Source organism: Myotis daubentonii, chromosome 3 (assembly GCF_963259705.1).
Source record: "Myotis daubentonii chromosome 3, mMyoDau2.1, whole genome shotgun sequence".
NCBI lineage: Eukaryota > Metazoa > Chordata > Mammalia > Chiroptera > Vespertilionidae > Myotis > Myotis daubentonii.
In genome coordinates this window covers 159,483,994-159,507,347 of record NC_081842.1, presented here as the reverse complement: position 1 = coordinate 159,507,347, position 23,354 = coordinate 159,483,994, and the positions used below count along the sequence as shown (strand labels likewise).

The following is a 23,354-nucleotide window of genomic DNA, read 5'->3' as shown; positions in this document are numbered from 1 at the left end:
CATGAGCATTGTGTGCGACAATGACGGGGCTGCTTGAACTCGATACTGTTCCCACACCTCTCTGAGTCGGCCCCAGTGCGTGGGTAACTCATGAAGTCACTGGGTACCTGAGCGAAATATTGAAAGCATTGGAGGTTATGAGGGTTTACAGACAGGTGGAACTGGCTGCCTGATCACGGCCACGCCCACCTCTTAAAATGTACTTGGCAACAAAATTCATGCCAATATGACACCTGGCTGCGTAGGAAATTCATGACACAGACAGCAGGGCAGGCTTCGGATCATGGCACTGTGGTGACTGTGATCTCCGGGGAAGCCTCTCAGGGAAAGGCTCATACTCTGTTCGCCCTTGTCTGCCAATTGGCATTTGAAGGGAGCTTGCTTGCTGATGTCCTGTGTGGACCCAGAGGTACTACTGTCCGGATAAGGTAAGGGCAATTATATCTCTTGGTTTGATGCTAGAGATAGATGATACAGAGATTCCCTACTTTTAAATGTAGGTTACTGAGGCAATCTTCCTGGCAGTCTATTTCAGGATCTTGAACTTGAGCGATAGAACTGTTTGGTGTCCACTCTAAAAAGAGACAGTCAGCGGCTGCAACAGCTGTCTATGCAAGTTTCTGGCTAAGGGGATACAGAGAAGGGAGGACGGTGGTGAGCTGTGGTTGGTGGGAAGGATAGATTTCAGAGGAATGTGTCAGAGCAGCGGATCTCCCTGGGCCCTACGTGATGATGTTTTTAGTAGCCACCTGTATTCAGAGATTTCGATTTATGAAAAGAGAATCGTATTGATACTTTTACTGCTTTAAGGATGTCTTTCCAAAGGAACTGTCACAGAAACAGTTCCTTCGGAGAAGCTGAGAGGCCAAAAGGCTTTATTGTGGAACAGCTTCTGCGGGCAGCCTTCTGCCCTAGCAGTTCATGTTTATGGGTCTTTTTGGCAAATAATAGTCTCTGTTGCAATACTGCTCTGTTTGATGAGGATTCAAAAAAAGTCTTAATCAAATCTAGCCGTCATTGCTGCTTCTTTCCCTCCTAATCTCTCTGATCCTGAATTATGAGATCCCTATCTATGAAAATAAAACAGCGCTTGTTAAAGCCTTTTTCAAAATTAAGACTAAAACCATCCAAACGAATTGTTTGCTATTATCAAGTAAACAATTTTTTTAAGTTTGATGAATTGTTTGTAAGCACTAATCAAGTGGGTGGAGTTATAAAAGAGGGGAGGGAACCATCTGAAACAATACATGTAATTTGTTTGCATTATTATTTGAGATAATTACAAAGCAAGCGTTCAAAGCTGTCCTTTATACCAGAAGGGGGGCGGGGGTGGGGGGTAGGGAGGAGAGGAAAAGCACAAAAACACCCAGCTATTGTCAGCTGCAATCTAAAATATTGCCAGATTAACAATTGTCGAACATTTGCATTACTAAGAATGCCAGGGACAGAAGTGTCAGGTTGAATGTAGAGTGATGACTTCATAGGAAGGCAAAGCCGAGGATATGACCAGTTGCAGTCACAAAGAAATCAGCTTTAATTAATTTGAGTGCCAGCTCTGTGTATAATTACACAGCATGAGCGTTTGCATGCAAATGCAGAAATGCTGATTGTTCAAATACTTGCACTTGCTCATTAATACATTGGGACTAAGCAGGGCTGGCAAGCAGACAGGGTACAGCACACACGGCGCCTGCAGGCTAATTTATATTTTACTCTAGTTAGCAAACAGATTTCAGATGTTTCTCCTTCCTTTACATAATAAGCACAAAAATACATGTGTCATTTTCATCTGTGGCATACCTTGTTTTCTTGATGAAAAGAAAATGGCTTCAGTGTTTGAAAAACTGTTGAGGCTACACTGAACATTGCTATAATGTTGATTTTATAACTATTCGATGTCAATAACACTTATACCAGTTGATAGAATGTTTCTATTTGACATTGCATGTGATTGACCAAATGATCATTTTATTTTTATAATTGGCAAAACTGTCGTCAATAATGGTAAACTTATAATTAAATCTAATGAGGAATAAAGCAGTGGTCACAATAGAATTGCCTACTGGCCTATCAAATCTAGTATCCCATGTTCAGCATTAGCCAGGTCCGGAGCATGGAAAGGTTTAATTCTTTGATAAGACACCTAAATCTTAAAATGTACTGAGGTGAGATTTTCTAGTTTGACCTCTGAATCTTCTAACAGAGATCAGCTCCAACCAAATTCCCAACCTTGGCAATGCCCTAGGGAAAAATCTTCCTACACCACCACCCTAGGAATATCTGATGCTTTCTTTAGAAAGTGGTATAAGAAAATAAGGACTTTGCCCAAGTCTCAAAAATCTGGTATTAGCTTGCCAACACATTCCATGCATTTTCATGCAATTCAGTTCTACAAATATTTATGGAGCCCCTATTTCTGTCAGACACTGAGAAGCCGAAGATATACAATAGTGAGCAAGTGAGACACAGTCCCGGCATTTGCCGTCTCTTTTCTCTCCAGAGTTGTTGAAGGAACCTAACTTGGTTTCCCTGGGAAATGAATGCTGGTAGTTGTTATCACCCTGGAGAAGCCCACACCGCAGAAACTTGAATCTATGGCAGTGGTCGGCAAACTCATTAGTCAACAGAGCCAAATATCAAAGTACAACGATTGAAATTTCTTTTGAGAGCCAAATTTTTTAAACTTAAACTATATAGGTAGGTACATTGTTTTTAACTTAATTAGGGTACTCCTAAGGCTTAGGAAGAGCCACACTCAAGGGGTCAGAGGGCCGCATGTGGCTCGCCAGCCGCAGTTTGCCGACCGCGGGTATGGTCTTCCGCAAACAGTTCTCATGGCCTTTGCGGGAGAGTAATTCCCTCTCTGACATTTCTTCAACCCATTCCTGTGTGAGGTAGAGGGAGATGCCTCTACCCCAGGGCTGAATGGAAACTGTGAAAGATGCAAGAGACAGTCCATCCAGAGAGCCCAAAAGTTTTAGAAGACTAGATAGATGAGGAAGACTGTCCATACCCTTCTCTGAAAGCCTTTATCTGTAAGAATAACTTACCAAGGAGAAAAGGTGGGCACATCACGTAGATGAATACAGCACACTTCACACCACTTGGTCTGACCAAAATAGGCAGCCTCTACCTGTGTTCTCCATCAATGCAGGATATGATGCTCCAAGGAACGCGGACTAGAGAGCATGATAACCCTTCCTTCCTAAAAAGCCTGTTCAAATGTCTACCAAAGACTTCCTATAGCTATGGGACATGTGCATGTACAAAAGGGGAAAGTGACAGCTAAACACATTCACCCACACCACCTAAGCTTTCACTGCACTTTTAGAGTGCTCATAACTCTCTCACCCTTCGTATAAAAATATGCAAGAAGGAAGGGTTTTCCATGATATACAACACAGTAATTTGGAAACAGGGTTTTTTCAGGGGCTAACAATGAATTGAAAGTACCTGAGCTCAAACAACTTTTCCTCTTAGTTCTATCATGAATGGGTACCCACACTCAGAAAAAAAATAAATAAATAAAATAAAATGAAATAAATTTTCAAAATGTGTATGCATTAAGAATTCCATCTGGCTGGGACCAAAATATTAAACAAATATGTGGCATGTGATTATATTGGTATCTTTACCAAGGAGAGCAAAAATCTTAGAGGATTTTGTCTGTAGCAGATGACTTACAATGTGGACTTGCGGTGATATTCATGTAAGTGATATAAGTAATTTCATGAAATAATTACAGGGTAGGAAGGAAAGAGAGTAAATGTGTAGAGCAGGAAAAGAAAGGAATTTAGTCTGCAGATAGAAAGTGTTCAGAAATCTGAAGAAGCTCTAGCCACAAACATGAAGAAAACTTGTAATCTGGTGTAGACACACAACACACCAGACGATTCAGAACAGTCAGCTCTGCTGATCATTACAGAGTGAGAGCCAGTAGCTAAAGATTCAGCAATGATTAGGTCAACAGGAACTGTTTCACGGATTCCTGAGTACAGCGTATTTATTTCAAGACATGAGAAGAATGAAGGTGAGAATAATTAGAAATAGAAAGCAGAGGGAAAGAATTGAGGCTTTCTTTCTTTCTTTTTTTTTGGGGGGGGGGGAAGTAAATATTTGATCATATTTGTAGGCAAGAAAAGAGCTGGTGGAGCAGCAGCAGCAAGTGTGTGTGTGTGTGTGTGTGTGTGTGTGTGTGTGTGTGTGTGTGTGTGTGTAATGGGAAATGTGTCCTTAATTGGGCAGGAATTTGGGACAATCCAGGTAGCTATGGTAGCTAAGGAGATTTTTTTTAAATGTTCCTCCAAAAAAGGAGAGGAAAGGGGGTTGGTGACAGAGAAAAATCTGAAGTGAAGATAAGGAAAGTTGGAAGAGTATGCACAAGATGCCTTAGATCTTGTGAAGACATTGGTGAGATCACCTCCTGGAGGGCATAGGATAAAGACATGACACAGAGATTTAAAAAAAATGGCCTTACTTTCTTACTGGGGAAAAAATAGGTAAAAGGAAAAAAGTGTACAATGAAATTAGGTGAAGAACTGAGGAACAATGGCTAAATGGAAATTGGTCATTGTAAAAGCTTCATTTAGATATGAACTCATCCCATGGTAAATGAGTAATGGGACTGGACTAACACCCAACAATTTGTAAGTTTAACCTTCTCCAATATCAGTACAGCTAAAGTAATTGTTTACAGTTTATCACTCTTGCATTCTACAGTGAGGGAGGAACTTCAGGGAAGATATCAACACATTAAGTAAATTAGTGCACAAAAGAGCTTAATCTTTGGGTGAAAACCTACCATTTTTCCGGACTCTCCCTTTTCCTGCTCACCTGTGGCCTTGTGTTAACAGTAAAAGTGTTTATTTAACAGAAGAGAAAACGGTGTGGGGCTCCCTAGTCTCCCTTATCACAGTACTTCTTTCCCCCTCCATAACCCAGATTCCTGCTGGCTCAGACTCTCTGGGTTAGGCACCAAAATCAAGGCGGCATCTCCTGAAAAGCAGTGTTAAATACAGTGTTCACATACCACTTGGCAAAGAGAGAAGGCCCCAAGTCTGAGTCTTTGCGTAATATGTCTGGAGTTACCATTAACATTTTAGGACAGGTCTATTCTTAAATTCAGCTGGTTATTTGTCTCCCAGAAGACGGGAGCATAGCTCATCAGTCACTGAGTGTCTGCCAATAGACACAGGACATCCCCTGGGTGTGGTACAGGGTGTTGTATAGCAGGGGAACTGAGCATTCTGAAATTCCTAGAGATTGGTGGATGCAATAAGTCAATGTCTGGGCCCTCAAGGATGAGGTAGCCCTAGGTCGGCAAAAGGTCAAGACAAAGATTGTCTCAGAAGGCTTCCAGCCTGCCACTTGCTGCTTCCCCCAATTTCCTTTCTGTTTGGGCCTCTTTCCCTGTCTTTTGCTATTCACTTCCCAACCTTCCCAAATCCCAAATCCTAGGGTCCTGGTGACCTAGTAAGATAAATTGTAGCATGTAAAAAATAAGGAATGTTGAAGATTTTTAAACACAGTAATGATAGTCCACATAACCCAAAATTCAAAGAATTCCTGAGGGTCTTCTTTATGTCAGTCACTGCAGTCACTGTAGTGGATTTGAGGATAAATATATCTGGCCCTTCAGTTATGGAGCTCACCTTGAAATGGGAAGAAAAATCTGTTGGGCTGGAACACTTGGTGATATAGAGGCACCAAGAAGAGAGATACTTTTGTAGGAAAGGAAAAGTATTGAAAAAGCAAGTGGAGGAAACAAATGCATTTAAATATGGAAATGCACCGCAACATGAGCAAACTGTGTTTTAAAGAGATTTTTCTGGCAGTAACATACAAAGTGGTTTGGATGCAGAAGACCTAAAGAGCATTTAGGAGGCTCCTTGAGTAGTCTATGGAAGAGAGGGGATGAAAGAGAGGCTAAAAATGACTGCGATATCTCAGAGGAAGTATTGACCGGGGTTTTGAAAGGTATTGTAGAAAAAGATAGGGGAGCTGTTATATTTGACTCTACGATTTGAAACTTTGGGGATGGCATTTTAAAAATAAGTAGGAAACATGAAGAGGAGATGGAAACGTGAGATGGAAGATAGTGAGTTCAATTTGGATGTAATGGGTGTTTTGAGGTACCAGAGCCTCTCCTTGTAGAGAACAGATGTCTGTAGATGGGAACTTGTATCCAGGTGAGGGGATGATAAGGCCAGAGACAGAGTTTTGAAGGTCATCTGTAGACAAGGCCCAAAAAGTAGATGAGATTGTCAAGGAAGAGAGAGAATGAGAGAGAAGAGGGCTGGGGGACAAACATTTAGATCCCATGTATGGAAAGTGTGAAGAGGAAGGAGACAAATGTTACTGTTACAGAGTTAAAAGGAAAGCTGGAAGTAGCCACAGAGAGGGAGGGTGGAGAGTTTTTTGAAGGAGGGCCTGGTCAGGTGACAAGGAGGAGACACATACAAGGAAGATGCAAGATGAGAACATTGGATGTCACAATTAATTAGTCATTAATGACCTTCAGGAGAGAGGTTTCATTATAATGGTGGGAAGGGAAATCACACTGTAAGGTAGTAAGTTCTTAACAAATGTTCACCCTTAAACTAGAGGAAGAGAAGATAAGGAATAAGGAATGAGGAAAAGAGTGAGGCAAGTGGCACCAGTTTCATTTGGTTTGCCATACCATTTTACCCAACCAGAGGCCTGTTGTAACTCTGGTTTCTCTCAAGCTCTTACTTCCTGGTGTCAGGTGAAGGTGGGTGGCAGTTAATGGGAAAAAGTTGATGATGGTCAAAGATGACTAAGGCTGTAAAGGCAATCAGGCTCTTCCTACAGTTCATGCTTGGGAATTAATTTCCTGCTAAGAAAGCCATCTGCTCTACACCCACTGTCCCTGGCCTATTTTCTCTTTTTAAACACAATTTACCCTCATAGGTATGTGTGTGTACAAATTTTGCATCTTATGTGGCAGGCCGATTTGAAAAGGCCTGGATAACATCCCTTGTGTGTAAAGGTGTGTTCTTTGGCTTCTGATGACTTTAAAAGTCTACAGAATTCTCAGAATAGCTTTGCTATCCATGTAGCAAATTTAGTTAAGTCTGTCTCTCTACTTATTAAGCCTAGCTTAAGAAACAAGCTATTCTAGAAAATTCTAAATGAATTACATCTTTCCTTGGCTTTTGCTTTGATGCATCCACATGTTGTAGTGCTCAGGCCCATGCGAAGCAATCTGGTAACCAATAGTGCCATATCACCTGTGAGTAGAAAATCATTTTTTGCCCTCTACAAATACATGTTTTATGAGCCATCCACAAATCCTCTCCAACTATATACAGATGCTTGTTTAAGTTTGCAGCTGAGATGTGGCATCTAAATTGTTGGAAGAGAATATAACTATGTGTTTACCTAACAGGCAATCTCTGTGTTACCATATGGAAAATATGAATTATTTGTGTGCCATATTAGCATAGCATGTGATTACACATAGTTTGTGTTCTTTTTTTTTCTTCAAAATATAAGTATCTACCTATATCTCTTGGCTTTTGTTATATTTTTTTTTAGTTGGAAGAACATCTCCACTTCTACAGAATTTTTTTCTATATGTGTATTTGTCTATTTATCAATAGGCAGGTAGATACACACACACGCACACACACACACTCTCAAGCCCTCAGGGAGGCACCATCATAAACTTGCCTTGCATAGTTGTTGGTTTATCTGTCAAAGAAATTCATTACCAAGACAATGCTTTGCTTTATATGCTTACTAAATTTTTAAAAAGTGTTTTTCATTATATTTATGCAAACATAACTTGGCTAGCTCACAATTTACCAAATGTGAGCATTTGTCAGGGTTATTTCCAATCACTCAGAAAAATGTGCCTTTGTGTATTTTGATTATTTAAAGCAATTTTGTTTCCATTATGAGTATGTACAGCCAGAATTGCAGGACTGTCTTGACTGAAGAAGTGGGAATGCTCTTAATTTTCATACGTCCATCTGCAGAAGTACTTTTGATTGTTTAACCAATGTCTAGGTAGTGATGTGGGCATAAATGTTTTTGCACACATTTATTTTCCTTAGTGCTTCAGAAGGGAGGGTTAACGCAAAGAAAAATTATATGTGCTGTTATTTGCATTTAAATATATATATATATATATATATCAATTGTAAGCTAAGGAAATATTTAATATTTTGAAGCATAAAAATTAGGATGCACTCCTTAAATAGAAATCTCTGTCTTGTGACCACTTCTTATTTATACAATAATTGAACATCTGGTATCCCGACCCTGACACCCCCGTTCGGACTTGTGCACACTCTATACCAAACTCTGAAGTTCTCAGCGATCAAATAGTGAACTTAAATTTGCTTCCTTTGCCTTGAAGTAAATCAGCTTATTTCTCATTAGATGAGTCCATTATTTTCCAAAAAGACTGAAAAAGGAAGTCGAGCCAATTTAAGTCAAGGCATTAGAGACCATTATCCTGAATATGCTGTTACCATATAACTATAGAATCAAGGTTTATTTCTGGGCTACTATATTTCATGGGCTATAAGATGCTATCCATAATAAGATGCCCCATTATTTTATATTCTCCAAAGAAAATGTTAAACTGCCAATGAAACTATGGTATATCACTGATTGAACAATCTATCCCAATTTCAGAACTATTCAAATGAAGGGGCAAAGCATCTCACAGTGGGTAAGACAGCATATCTGACTTCTTAGAGAGCTTTGGTGCTTGGACTGGGTGTGTTAACCTCACCAGCAGAATTCAGAGGTGCTCCTCTCCTGTAAGAGATTTATTATCTCCTCTATTCAGTGGGACTAAAAAGGTTTCTATCTTTTCTCATTCAGAGATAGCAGGAAGATACTATTTTTTAAGAGTTAACTTTGTCTCTTTTAACTTTATTGAGTTATAATTGACAAATACTACCGTAAGGTATTTAACGTGGTGATTGGATATTCCTATACATTGTGAACATTGAGTTAACATATCCATCACCTCACATATTCACCCTATTTTATTTTTCCCTTTGGTGAGAACAGAGTAGACTTTGTCTCCAAGGAAGCAATATAGTAATACAAAATGAAAAACAAACAAACAAACAAAAAACAACCTTGGGGTTTAGAACTTTTTAAAAAGTTCGGACTTGATTCCGGTTTCTATGGAATTTGAAGCTATAAATTCATCTGAGACTCTCTCTGTCGCCACTTACTCTGTCCCTCCCTGTTTTCTGCCTATCAAAATTCCCCTCCACACTTTTGTTACAGGAAACTGGAACAGAGGTGGATACTAAATATGCCTTAAAACACAATAATAAAATTCTTAAAAAGTCAACCAAAACTTGTAAAAAGTTTCAAAAGGTTAAAACTATCCTATCCCAAATTGTTGGGAAATGTATTAGCTGACAATTAAACAAGTAAATTATTTGACTTGGCTGCCACATAATGCCTGTTAAGAGGAAGAACCTATTTCCCTGTCCCCCTATCAACATCAAGACCTCACCCAGTGCCTGCAAATTGTGTTTTCCCAATAGATGCTTCTGGCATTATTTAATTAAGTGATTAATTGTGACTAAATAGTTCTTTCTTTCCTTACCTCAGTTTTGGAAGTAGGCATTATGAGGCAAGAAATAATGGTATGGAAAAAATTTAATTGTATTTTTTTTTCCAATTTGGATGCGTTTTATTTCTTCTTCTTGCCTAATTGCAATGGCTAACACTTCCAGTACTATGTTGAACAGGAGTGGTGAGAGGGGGCATCCCTGTCTTGTTCCTGTTCTTAGGGGAAATGGTGTTAGTTTTTGTCCATTGAGTATGATGCTGGCTGTGGGCCTGTCATATATGGCTTTTATTATGTTGAGGTATGATCCTTCTACTCCCGCCTTACTGAGAGTTTTTATCAAAAATGGGTGTTGAATTTTGTCAAATGCTTTTTCTGCATCAATTGATATGACCATGTGGTTTTTTTCTTTCAATTTGTTTATGTGATGTATCACGTTTATTGATTTGCGGATATTGTACCATCCTTGCATCCCTGGGATAAATCCTACTTGGTCGTGGTGTATGATCTTTCTGATGTACTGCTGGATCCAATTTGCTAAGATTTTGTTGAAGATTTTGGCATCTATGTTCATGAGGGATATTGGCCTGTAATTCTCTTTCATTGTGTTGTCTTTACCTGGTTTTGGTATTAGGGTGATGCTGGCTTCATAGAATGAGCTTGGAAGTGTTCCTTCCTCTTGAATTTTTTGTAGTAGTCTGAGGAGGATAGGTTTTAGTTCTTCCTTGAATGTTTGGTAAAACTCCCCTGTGAAGCCGTCTGGTCCTGGGCTTTTGTTTGATGGACGCTTTTTGATGACTGCTTCAATTTCTTCCATAGTTATTGGCCATGCATTTTAATTGATTCCTCACATACTGTATATCAAGGTAACTTATATTATGTACAATATCCAGTTACTCATGACCCACCCATCTATTAAACAAGCATTTATGAAGCATCTAGTGAATACCAGGCACTGTGGATAGAAGGATGAACGTATTGCCCTTCATACACTGGTTCTTAAACCCTGATCTCAGGACCATTTCCACCCCTAAAAATTATTCAGGATCCCAAAAGCTTTCATTTATGGGTAATAGCTCTCAATGTTTATCACATTAAAATTAAAACTAAAAAATGTTTATTAATTAATTCAATTAAAATAGGAATAGTAAACCCATTGTATATTAGCTTAAAAACACATTTATATGAAAATATAACTATAGTTGAAAACAAAGTAGTCTGAAAAGTGACATTATCTGCAAATATCTGCAAAATCTGTATTAAGAGAGGGCAGCTGAATATTCATATCTACTCCTATATCAATCTATATATACTAATAATAGCCTAGGTGATCATCATGCCCTCATGCATCATACCCTAACGTCATCATAAGATGGCTGTCATAAGATGCACATGCACAGTGGAGGCGGGCCCAGTGGAGGAGGTGGGTCACAGCAGGGGAGGGCAGTTGTGGACAATCAGGCTGACAGGGTAGGGCAGTTGTGGGAAATCAGGCCGGCAGGGTAGGGTAGTTGGGGGTGATCAGGCCGCCAGGAGAAGGCAGTTGGGGGCAATCAGGCCGGCAGGGGAGGGCAGTTGGAAGCAATCAGGCTGGCAGGCAGAAGCGGTTAGGGGCAATTAGACAGGCAAGCAGGCGAGCGGTTAGGAGCCAGCGGTTCTGGATTATGAGAGGGTGCAGGCTGGGCTGAGGGACACCCCCTCATGCATGAATTTCATGCACCAGGTCTTTAGTTGCAGTATATTTTGTTTGAAGGACATAAAGAAAATCAGCCTTGCACAGATATTTGAAAAAAGAAGAAATACTTTAATAGCATTTTTTAGATAAATGTGATATTTTTCTCTTTTTAAATATATTTTTATTGATTTCAGAGAGGAAGGGAGAGGGAGAGAGGGATAGAAACATCATTGATGAGAGAGAATCATTGATCGGCTGCCTCCTGCTTGCCCCACACTGGGGATCGAGTCTGCAACCCAGGCATGTGCCCCAACTGGGAATCGAACCATGACCTTTTGATTTATAGGTCAACACTCAACCAGTAAACCATGGCAGCTGGGCTGTGATATTCTTCTTTAACAATAACTCAAAATTCAACATAGTAATTTATTAAAGGTTAGTTACAAAGAGGTATCTTAAACCATATCAAAGAAATTTTTTTAAAAACTGTTGCATTAAAACACATTGGTTTAATCTCTCATTTTGAATAGATCTTTCACCCATGCATTACATTTTGTAACATGATGCTTTGGTCATTTGGAAAACATTGCTTCACTGAATTATGCACATTTTTAAACAATTGTCATTGTTAATATCACCACCAAGCTTATCAGAAAAGTTTTTACATATTGGGAAGTTGTCAGGTTCACAGTTGCAAATACAAATTATTCTCCGGATGGTAATTTTGTTTGAATGTTTGAATTTTAGCAATGGCAATAAATACCACTGGTTGTTTTTCTTGAAGTGACTTGCTTGCTTTTATTCCTCTTTTGAAAAATATCTGTGAAATACCCAAGTCTGAGTCACCACAGTTTTTCTGTCAGTGGCTTTTTAAAGTGAAAATGGTATTCTGTGAAAAGAGCAGCTATTTCAGCTTACAATTCAAACATTTATCTCACAGGTGCTTTTCTTCAAGACAATCCTACTTTAGAATACAGGGGAAGTGCTTTTTAATTACATCCCATTTTGTCACACAGAATATTAAAGACATGTATTCAGGGATTTGGATTTTAGAAAAGAATATTAACGTTCATTGTTTTTTAAAGGACATCCTTAGTTGAAATCGGGGTGTTATTTTCTGTTCGTTCTTTATTTTGTATTGTTTTTGTTTCTGTTTCACTGTACCTGTGAGGTGATTAAGAATATAATGACTGCAATACTACAATACGGTTTGATGCCAGTGCCTTCACTCAAGTGGTATAGCAGTCCTATAGGAATGCGTTCCATCTTCAGTGCAGATGTCAACAAAGTGAAAAAGACAAATAATGTCTTAGTATTATTTTGAAAATAGGTTTGACTTTGGAAATCCCCCAAAAGGGTCTCAGGGACCCTGAGAGTTCTGCTTATTTTGCTTTGAGAACTACTACTCTAAGGGTTCAAAGGTTACAGGAGCCGGTAGATAAATGAACATGAATTTTCTGTGGTTTTTAAATAAGTACCATGATACAGGAAAGCACTGTCTTTTAGGAACATTTCCCAAAAGAAGTTATGTCTGAATGGGAACCTGAAGGATACCTAAGTGTCAGCCATGTAAAGAATGAAGTCTTTGGCTCATTGATTCCTGTGCCTCAGAATACTATTTGTGTTTTCATTACTAACGCTCTTTCTAAAGGCCAAAGAGATCTGAACCATGTGGTTCCAATATGGCAATTGTATTCCAAAAATCATGTGTGCCCAGTCAAATAAGGTCATCAATAAGCCGTTACCACTCAAGGCTGAGTTACTATTGGAATCTGGAAGAGAGAACCTGGATAGTTGCATGAGAATCGTGTTGTATTGCACAGAGATTTTTATGTGGTGACACAGAGGTCATCTACTGTATGTGTTTCGAGGCTCTGTGTCAAACAGAAGTAAACTCAGACCAGTCTTCAGTGTGACATGACTAGATATCACTAACCATTTTAACTAACAAAACGTACAAAATTACTGGCATAGATTGCATTCCTACTATGTGACATAGTGACCTTACGGGCGTTATCATATTAAGTGTGAAACGATTTGATGGATATTTATAGGATCCCCATTTTTAAGACCAGAACACTGAGGTTCGGAGGCATTCCTAAGCCAAAGGTCACAAAGTACCTGAAGTGTGGAACTTGCTCCTGAGCCAGAGGCTTCTAACTGGGAAGTCTCTGCTCTTGCTCGTACTGGGAGCAAGCAGGAGTGCATCCGGAGGAGGACAAGCCCAGAGCCCACACTGCTCGTCTCTCACTGGAGCACCAATTTACCTGGGCGGCAGATTCTTTTGTTGTCCTTGTTGTTGTTAATCCTCACCAGAGGATATTTTTTTCCATTGATTTTTAGAGAGTAGAAGGGACGGAGGGAAGGAGAGAGCAAGAGAGAAAGAAACATTGTTGTGAGAGAGACACATTGATTGGTTGCCTCCCGCACACGCCTTGACTGGGACTGGGGATCAACCTGCAACGCAGGTACCTGCCCTTGCCCGGTAATCAAACTCGAGACCCTCAGGTCCACAGGCAGATGCTCTAACTACTGAGCAAACTGGCCAGGGCTAGGTGGCAGATTCTTAAAGCAATTTCAAATTCAAAATAAAAACAGATATATAATGAAATAAAATGGAAACCACTTGAATTTTTAAGTGGTTTGGAGACTTCAAAGGAATGTCCTCTCAGGAGGGGTCAATGTGGGGTAACCCCAGATTGCTCAGAGTCAAGAGTTCAGACACACCTGCGTGAAGGGGACTTTGGATGCACTCTGAGACAGTCATTCTTAAATCAAACAAACCAATGTGTTTCCCCAGGTCAAATGCTGTCCAGTTAGTGTTCTAAACAGACTATTAGTGCTAGGAACGAGCTCGTAATTCCTGATTGTTATGGGTACAAGGCAAATTTCTAAACGTCTTCCATGGATGTGACATCAGTATCAGAAAAGATGAGGTTAGGAGGAAAGAAGCAACTAACTCGAATATTTGCAAACAGCAACTAACTAATATTTATTAGCAGATAATATTAACTCTAATATTGAGTGACAACACTAAAGGTGAATGATAATGGTGATTATGAGAATGAGTGTGACAAAAACTATATATTTTTTGTATCTACCATGACACACTGAAGACTGCATAAATTCATCGTTTAAGTAAACTGCACAACTATCTACAAGGCGATCTTATGATCCCCATTTGTGGGTGTATGCAGACATAATGCCACTGCATTCATGTTATCCCAATAAGCCTAGGAGCTATTACTATCCATATGCTGCTGATGACAAAATTGGTCTCACAGTAGATAAGTAATTGTTCACGTTTACACAGCAAGTAAGTGATGAAAATGTGCAGAGGCCCCAGGGCGCTCGTCTCAAACGCCTCTGATCTTTCGATGCCATGCTGCCTTGATATTAGGTAGATGTAACTATATAATTTTTGTTTAAACTTGGATACCTTTAAGAGTAAAAGGAGGCTATTAATAATTGTGCCAGAGCAAGAGACATAAATTGGTATTGTCTCAGACAATAAGGGATAAATGGTTAACTTACCATTAGGTACAGATAGGGGCTCTGCAGTATCAAACTTCTTAAAAATAAATTCATTTAGATATTTCTTAGTTTTAAAATATTTATTAATCAGTTCACCTTAAGCAAATTTTTGTAATTTAAGAGAGAAAACGCCTTTGTGTATGCTTGATAGCTGAAAAATAATTTTTACCTAGCATTTTAAAAAAATAATAGTAGAATAAAAAATACACATCATTTATGATGCATTTTTATACATGATGAAACAGAAGTCAGGCATAAAACTCTAAAGGGGGCAAAGGAGATTTGGAAAATTCTAATTCAGTATTAGAAGTTAATGAATGTGGCACTTGCTATTTTCGGAAATATCATTACCTACTGATTGAGGGGTGGGAAATTCTGAGAAGTATGTTGCATACTTGAGTATTTTCCTAGTTCAGAAATAATCCTGAAACAATAACTTGAGACTCCTTTATATAACTGTGGCAGGTAGCTACTCCACCTTGACCCAAGTACAAGTGTGAGCATGCTTTTTCCTTTTATAGTTGCCAATGTATCATAGGTGTAAGTCTTAATAATGTCTTTCCAGTAAAAGAAGAATAGCTTATAATTTCTTTTGTTTCTTTTTCTTTGATGCAAGAGCTCTCTCCTCCCAGTTTTTAACCTGCTTTGTTCAGTCTTTTGTTTAATCTGCTCTCTCTCATTTTCTTTCCTTCTCAGTAGATTTATATAAAGTTAAGTGACTTAAGCTGTTTGTGATATTATTTTTGGATTTTACTGCTTCTTAGTTTGGCTGCTCCTGATCATATCCAGATTTATTTTCTAGAGGAAGCTAACTTAGTAAAATCTTTTTTTTTTTTTAAATAAAATAAGTACTATAAACTTTCAAGCAAGCGGGCCACTCCAAAGTACAGATTTGTTCGCAAACAGATGGGTTTTTCTTTTTTCTTTTTTTAATTCTAAAGAGACATGCATACATTCTTGAGTGATACAATATGTACCAGCTTTGAATAAACATGGTATCCAGACATTAGGTCTAAACAAGAGAAAGAGCAACAACTCGGAGAGTGTATTCTACCACGGTGAGGTTTTGCTCGGTATGTGTGTGCATCCTGTAAATGTTTGTACTTAAAGTTGACACGCCATGCATGGGACTCCCACAAGCTTACCTGCAGAAGGAGGTGACGGAGACAAATATAGATCTGCATGCATGGCAACTTGCCAAGCGCCGAGGGAATTATCTCTCATCCCCCTGCGTTCTTTTTCCTTGTCTCTTCATGAGCCCAGAACATAATGAGGAACAGAAGTCAAAGGAAGCAGAGTTCTTAGGTCCATTGTCCACATTAGCAGAACCTGGTGGTACAATTAATAGCTGAGGTTCTGAAGACAAACAGATCAAGGAAGGCAAGGCATCCTGTTCCCACGGGCACCTGTAAGTGTGGCAATGCTAACGTTAGGAACATTTTGTTTCTTCTCTTCGCTATGGCAACCACTGCCAGGACATCCAAAAACCCGCAGCAGAATTGCTCAAGGTATTGAAATGTATAATATCATTTCATATGAAAATGGGACAATATCAGACAAAAGAAAGATGCAAGTAATAAGAAAGACATTTATGTTATTGTATTTAATACAAATGACCTTCTCTCTTTAAAAAAATTATTTAGAACCCTCCTTCACTGCTGGTGGAAATGCAGACTGGTGCAGCCACTGTGGAAAACATGGCATTTCCTCAAAAAATTAAAAATGGAACTGCCATTTGACCCACTAATACCATTTATAAGAATAAATACCAAGAAAACAGAAACACCAATCAGAAAGGATATATGCACCCCTATGTTCATGGCAGCACAATTCACAATAGCTAAGATTTGGAAACAGCCTAAATGCCCATCAGCAGATGAGTGGATTAGAAAACTGTGGTACATCTACACAATGGAATACTACGTTGCTGTAAAAAAAGGAATTCTTACCATTTGCAACAGCATGGATGGAACTGGAAAGCATTATGCTAAGCAAAATAAGCCAGTCAGAGAAAGATAAATACTACATGGTCTCACTCATTTGTGGAACATAAAGAACACTAGAGGCCTGGTGCATGAAAATTCATGCACTGGAGGGGGCGTCCCTCAGCCCGGCCTGCCCCCTCTCACAGACCAGGAGCCCTCAGGGGCAGGAGGTGACCCGGCAATCAGGGGAAGGTGACACCCCATCACACCATTGCTGCTGCCACTGCCAACAGCGCAAGCCTTGGCAGGCCCTGGTTACCTGAACCTCGGGCGGCCCTGGGTGGCTGGGAAGCCACTATCCGAGGCTTGCCTGTGCCTCAGGCAAGCCCTGGATGGCTGGGGGGGGGGGGGGGCTGAGGGGACTGTGCACCACCATCTTGTGGCTGTGGGCACTGCCATCTTTGAGGGCGTGGTAGTCAATTATCATATTCCCTCCTTATTGGCTGTGGGTGCCGCCATCTTTGAGGGCAGGCCAGTCAATTATCATATTCCCTCCTTATTAGTTGTGGGTGCTGCCATCACTGAGGGCAGGCCAGTCAATTAGCATATTCTATCCTTATTGGCTGTGGGTGCCACCATCTTTGCTACAGCATGAGGGTCAATTATATTCCCTCTTTATTAGATAGGATTATAAACTGATGAACAAAAATAAATACAGAGACAAAGAAGCATTGAACAGACTGTCAAACTACAGCAGGAAGGCAGGGGAGGGTTAGGAGGTGGGGTAAGAGATCAACTGAAGGACTTGTATGCATGCTTATAAGGATAACCAATGGACACAAGACACTGGCGCGGGGGGGGGGGGGGCAGGGGGGGATGAGGGCATGTGCCCGGGGGTAGGGGAGGCTGGGGGGAGGTCAATGGGGGAAAAGGGAGACATATGTACTACTATTTGTAATACTTTAAACAATAAAAATACAAAAATTTAATTTAATTTAAAATTTATTTATTTTAGAAATAGGGAGGGGGAGGGAGAGAGAGAGAGAAACATTGATTTGTTGTCCCACTTATTTATGCATTCATTGGTTGATTCTTCTATGTGCCTGACCATGGAACCAACCCCCAACCTTGGCATATCCGGACAGGACGCTCTAATCAACTGAGCTACCGGGCTAGGGCCTGACTTTCACTCTTTCTCTCTAATAGTCAGATTTTAAAAAGTTATTTCTAGCCTTAAAGAAAATAGCTTGAATGAGCCCACATTTCTGGACATGGCAGGCAGTGTGGGGAAGGAAAGAGCACGGTGCCTGGAAGCAGAAAGATCTGTGTTGGATGAGTTCTGCTATAGACTTTGCATGACCTTAAACAAGTTTCTTAGATTATTTGATCTCTTTTCATTATTTATAAAATGGTTATAATAATCCATACTCCATAGTGTTGTAAGTGCTGAATGAGATCCTATACCCAAAATATCTAGCACAGGACATGAGTATGAGCTCATTCATTGGCTATTATTATTGTCATTAAAATATAACGATATTCCCAGGAACAATATTTTATTACTGCCAGAATCATATAGGACTCTCTATCTGAGGAATAAAAATTGAGGAACAACAAAGCAAAGAATCTCTACCTTCTCTTCCCCTTATGTTCAGCATTTTTGAAGAAAAATTTCTTACAGGAATATTAAACCAGGATAACCAACTCTGATTTGTCTGGGCCAAATAAAAAGCTGTACACTACCACCAATAACTACAAAATCCAAATCTTAGGCCTATATTAAACCAGGTTAAAAACCATCAAAGGCAATATAAAAATGCTACAAAAAAAATAATATAAGGGACAGGGAGGGCATAGGTAAAATAGGTGAAAGTGGTGAAAAGGTACAAACTTCCAGTTATAAAGTAAGTGTCCTAGGGATGGAATGTACAGCATGGTGACTATAGTTAATAATACTCTACTGAATATTTGAAAGTTGCTAAGAGAGCAGATCTTAAAACTTCTCACTGCAAGAATAAATTTTTTTGCTATATATGGTAACAAATGTTAACTAGATTTATTAATGATCATTTCACATACTATACAAATATCAAATCATTATGTTGGCACCTAAAACTAATATAATGTTAAATGTCTATTAAAAATTAGTGTCTATCTCATATCAATTTATATCAATATATGGAAGGTAAATTACTTTTACTGTTGATGGTAGTAGTGGCTGTGATGGGAAAGATTGAAGGGAAGAACATGTTTAAAACAGTTCAGAATGCGAACACAGTTTCAAATCTAACTCTACTACATAGCATTTGATTTTCAAAAGAAATTGTTTTGATTCTCAGTCTTCTTTTCTGTGAAATAATAGACCTACTTCATAAGATTGTGTGAGGCTTATATGGGATAATGCATCAGTACAAGCCGAAGAAAGCACTCAATATTATTATTAGTGCATATGAGCCTTTTACCTCTATTTAGCATTGGTTGGTCACATTGTCTCCATCTAGTTATTTCTCTAAGTTATCAGAACTTCCCAAATCAAGGTCCTGAAATGCTTGTTTCTAGAACACTTGGGTGCATTTGAGGGCCCCATGAAAGTGAAGTATTGTAGAATACAAATCATGAACCAGTCATATGTGACTTGACATAGGTCCACAGGGACCCAAGACTGGGCTGCTCTCCTTTAGAGAGAGACACCCCATGCATGGCTCCCAAAAGGGCAACTATAAGTCAAAGGTCATTCATCACGTTTGACATTTCACCATCAAAATTTGTGAGACTGAGTTTGTAGGACTGATCTTGTCTGTTTTGACAATGAGAAGAAATGTCAATAGGCTGCCTATTTTGACAAAAAATTACTAACTATACCAAAGGGAAAATTGCATGTGCATTAGTCATCTAGAATAAAGATGAGATTACTTTTCTGAAAAGTTCAACTATACATGAGATAATGGATCACCAGAATATTTTATAGTTGAAATGCATACTTTGTTCACATTCCTTCTTCACTTGGAGATTTGTGTCATTTTTGACAAAGTCTTGGGTTTCCTTTACCTCATGCCTGGATTCTCCACTGACACTATAATGGGAATTCCACCTTCAGGCACAGATAGTATATGGAACTAAAATGACAATAGCAGAAAGAAGGTAAAGCATGCATTTTATACATCGTACTGCAGAATATTTTTCTTGACTATTTCTGTTATAGTCATTGACTATTGCTAAGAGAGATCCATTTGGAAATCTGAAAACATATTGTCTCTAGAGGCTAGCCTTTTGAAAACACACTTTTCCCCATACATGTCATCACAAATTATAAAAAAAGAATAATTATAGATCAATCTACATAATTTTTAATTTTGTGGCTAGTTAATTACAAAAGCATATTCCTCTGGCACTACCCTTAGTCTATATGAAAAGAAAAAAACTTTTCATATTTTTTAAGAGGACATAAGGCAAAACTTGCCAAATACTGAAATTATTTGAAGTGTGATGAGTTCATGTTCACACATTAGCAATAACCTGTAAAGCTATGAGCTGTTAGAATGCACCATCAAAAAAGAAAACCCATGAGAAGGAAGAAATACAAAGCCCATTTTTATGAGTGACCAAATGTCAAAAATGTATTAAAGGCATTTACAAGCTATTCTGTTCATTATTTTGCTGACTTAGAAACCTTGACGTGTTTTGTATCCATTTTATTATCTGCAAAAGTATGAACTGTAATGGAATTTACATAAAAATCCTGCTAGAGAGTGGGGACTTTACTGCATAGTCAGCTTTGCCTCCTAATCCAATCTTCCCCAATGCAGTTGGTATAATAGTTGCCAAATGCAAACAGCGGGATCTTTGTTTGTAAAGAAAAGTATGAATTTGAACTGCAAAATGAGCACAAGTATTTTTCTATTACTCTGGATGCTTCCTCTTGCTGAGTTTACACACGAAGTCTAGCAGGAGGTGTTGTTAAATAGCCTCAGAAATTAGCCCAAAACAATTATCTTGGTTTAGTTGTGAAAAAAAGACATAAGAGGTGTAATGAAAAGGGCATTTAAATTTTTGTGATTGAATATCTGCTGGGCATCTACCTTTGTAGTTATTAACCCTTGTGGACAGGATTTCTGATTTTTCATTATTTTTAATTGAATTGGTTTTGGGAAACTGCAGATTAAAAATTGTTTTCTCCCCTGTGATAGTCAGAGATCCCAAGGCAAACTGTGTATAATGGGTTATTTAAAAGTTTGGTTTAAACCTCGCTTCATGGCTAGGAATATGCCCTTGTACAACATCAGTTTGAATTTTCATATCATAATAGATTTCTAGAACTACTAAGTAGAAGCACATCTCCAGTCATATAGTTCACCACCCATTCCTACAATCTTCTTCCAACACCCAGTGCTATCTTTGCCTTTAGTAGTAAATTTGCAATGAGTTAAAGCTTGCTATGGACTCCTTAAGAGAATATTCCAATAGTTACTATTTTCTTATTTTCATTTGCCCATATGCATAGCCAGAATTTTAGCTTGACCAGTTTTGCTTCTTTTCCTGTGGTCTTTTACTCTGTCTCTACAGTATTTGCTATTTTTAAATATTTGTTGGCTCTTATCTTGTCAAATCTTAAAAGTTACTTGGTCAGTTGCTTTAATCTTTCCTCCTAAGCCCCATCCTAACCTCACCTCCCTAGTCACTTCATTATTTTTTTTTTTCATCATCTTCACTCTCTCCAATCTTCCACATATTTCTGGAATTGAGTTTATCCTAGGCGAATGCACTTTTCCAGGTGCACCATATATCATTCCCTGAGTCTGGGATGTGATGGTTCTTTGTATACAGCCCAAATGCTAGGGGAGTTTTTTTCCTGATCACTGTCAGCATGTTGACTCAGAGTGTTTTTTGAACATTTCCCACTGATGATTCCTGAGGGAGCCTTTCTGAAAATGGGTTATCCTCTTCTAACCAGGCTATTTTCCTAGCTAGTCTATTTGAGGGATGTGATATAAGAAAGAACATGATTTTGTGAACTGTGTTAGAAAACTGTCCAGTCACCCCACGCCATCCCCTGCCATTTTTAGAAACACATCTATTTTGTTGGCATTTCCATTCTTGTTAACTCTGTTTTACTATGAAAATGAAGTGGAAGCATATGCAAACAAGTTGCTGTGAGGGCTATCAGAGTGAAAGTAGAGAACTCAGCTCAATTCTCTAGCTGTGTTACAGATGTTTTTAAACAAATGCTTGGAAAGGCCTGAACTGGAATTTAATATTTTTTTTAGTTTTTTTTTTTTTTAGACCAATCTAAAACCCTGACAATTGATTTTTTCCCCCCTGCTCACAGATAACTGAGAGTGGGGTAAAATGGCTTTTTATTTCTTTTATATATTTTTATTGATTTCAGAGAGCAAAGAAGAGGGAGAGAGAGATAGAAACATCAATGATAAGAGAGAATCATTGATTGGCGGCATGCACCATACTGGGGATTGAGCCCACAACCCAGGCATGTGCCCTGATAGGGAATCAAACTGTGAGATCCTGGTTCATAGGCCTATGCTTAACCCCTGAGACATACTGTCCGGGCTTAAGTAAATATATATATATTTTTTTATTTAATGTTAACAGGTTGGGACTTTAAATTTTCTTCACCTATTCATTCCAGTTCTTTTAAACTAATTTTTCTGACCTACAAAGCAGTTGATAGTAGCTACAAAATTGAGTGTGAGAAAAAAGAGAAAATAAATATAAAATTAAGTATGATATGCCAAAATTTTAGTAATACATTATATAAATTTCATTCTATATCATCATAAGGAGTACTATTTAATACAAAAAGATTATATGGTTATTAGTTGGAAGTAAGCTATACCAAAATCAACCACAAACCACTTCAAGCAGTATAAGAAAAGATCATATAAAACCTATGCAACTATAAACCAAATCTGGAGAATGTATGAGCTGATGAACATGGGAAAAATTTTATTGTCCTCCCTAAGTTTTATATACTAAAATAAATATATATATCTCATAGACACAGGTTCTAAGAGACTATAAATTATAGCAACACACTCCCACTTATTTGGGAACAGCTTTTCAGAAAATAAACCACATCAAATTTACACACACAATATTTTTTGCTAAATGACAACAGCATACATTTATCTACAGGTCTACATAATTACATATCACTCTTTTCTTTGAATTACAAAGTTTGACTCAAAATCTTTTTGTATATCCTTGATGTCATTTTTGAGTCTTTGTGGGAGCATCAAAGAGACAACCACCTGCTTTTCAGTTAATTCACCTTCTCTTATACATCTTCTTCAATACTCCTTAAGTTTATAAACAACAGAACAGACCCAAATTTTCTTGAGCAAAAAGGAATATTATTGGCTTTTGTCATTTAAAACTCTACAGTAATCTTTGGGCACTCTCGGCTCATGGGCTGGAAAAACATCACCACGATCAGGTTTCCCTCCATATCTAGGCATTTTCTCTTCCATACACAACAGGCTGTCCCTTGTAGAAACTGCAGTAGCTCTCGTCTCATATTCTGTGTTTTATTCCATGGAAATCATGGGAGCTTCTTTCACCTCAACCCTTACAAAGTCCTGGGCCTGGCTCTCATCAACCTGATTGGGTGCTTCCCTGACTAGCACCATGGCAGGTCCCC

The 23,354-nt window shown here is 38.6% G+C and overlaps 1 protein-coding gene across 1 annotated transcript in view; it reads left to right on the top strand.

The window, feature by feature from the left end:
- The first annotated feature begins 244 nt into the window (after window positions 1-244).
- Window positions 245-23,354, top strand: part of ADGRL2 (adhesion G protein-coupled receptor L2) — a 288,043-nt gene continuing 264,933 nt past the window's right edge. The window contains exon 1 of the mRNA XM_059689062.1: window positions 245-428. The gene's annotated coding sequence lies outside the window, so the exon portion shown is untranslated. The remainder of the gene's footprint in view (window positions 429-23,354) is intronic.